Here is a 1,045-nt window from a genome sequence, read left to right as displayed (position 1 = left end):
CTTTTACTGTGGAGGAGGGGCTTTACTGTGGAGGAGGGGCTTTTACTGTGGAGGAGGGGCTTTAGCCGTGGAGGAGGGGGCTTTAACCATGGAGGAGGGGCTTTAACTGTGGAGGGGGCTTTTACTGTGGAAGGAGGGCTTTTACTGTGGAGGAGGGCTTTAACTGTGGAGGAGGGGCTTTTACTGTGGAGGAGGGGCTTTAACTGTGGAGGAGGGGCTTTTACTGTGGAGGAGGGGCTTTAACTGTGGAGGGGGCTTTACTGTGGAGGGGAGGGGGCTTTAACTGTGGAGGGGAGGGGGCTTTAACTGTGGAGGGGAGGGGGCTTTTACTGTGGAGGGGAGGGGCTTTAAGTGTGGAGGGGAGGGGGCTTTTACTGTGGAGGGGAGGGGGCTTTTACTGTGGAGGGGAGGGGGCTTTAACTGTGGAGGGGAGGGGGCTTTTACTGTGGAGGAGGGGGCTTTTACTGTGGAGGGAGGGGTGCTTTAAGTCTGGAGGAGGGGCTTTTATTGTGGAGGAGGGGCTTTAAGTGTGGAGGAGGAGCTTTTACTGTGGAGGAGGGGCTTTAACTGTGGAGGAGGGGCTTTTACTGTGGAGGAGGGGCTTTTACTGTGGAGGAGGGGCTTTTACTTTGGAGGGGAGGGGCTTTTAATGTGGAGGGGAGGGGCTTTACTGTGGAGGAGGGGCTTTAACTGTGGAGGAGGGGGCTTTTACTGTGGAGGAGGGGATTTAACTGTGGAGGGGAGGGGGCTTTTACTGTGGAGGGGAGGGGGCTTTTACTGTGGAGGGGAGGGGGCTTTAACTGTGGAGGGGAGGGGGCTTTTATTGTGGAGGGGAGGGGCTTTTATTGTGAAGGGGACTGTTATCTCCTCTGGTCTCGTGAATGAATGAGCTCCAAAATAAAAGCATCAAAGCTGATTATTGATTAGAACAAATCATCTCTTATTGATCAGTAAATCAGTTTAAACCGTGAGGACAGATCATGTTATTGATCCCTGATGTCAGTCAGTGAGCTGATCAATAAATCAAAACAGACACCAAGACTGA

The sequence above is a fragment of the Cheilinus undulatus genome, linkage group 24, assembly GCF_018320785.1.
Source record: "Cheilinus undulatus linkage group 24, ASM1832078v1, whole genome shotgun sequence".
Taxonomy (NCBI): Eukaryota; Metazoa; Chordata; class Actinopteri; order Labriformes; family Labridae; genus Cheilinus; species Cheilinus undulatus.
Note: the sequence above shows the minus strand (reverse complement) of the source record.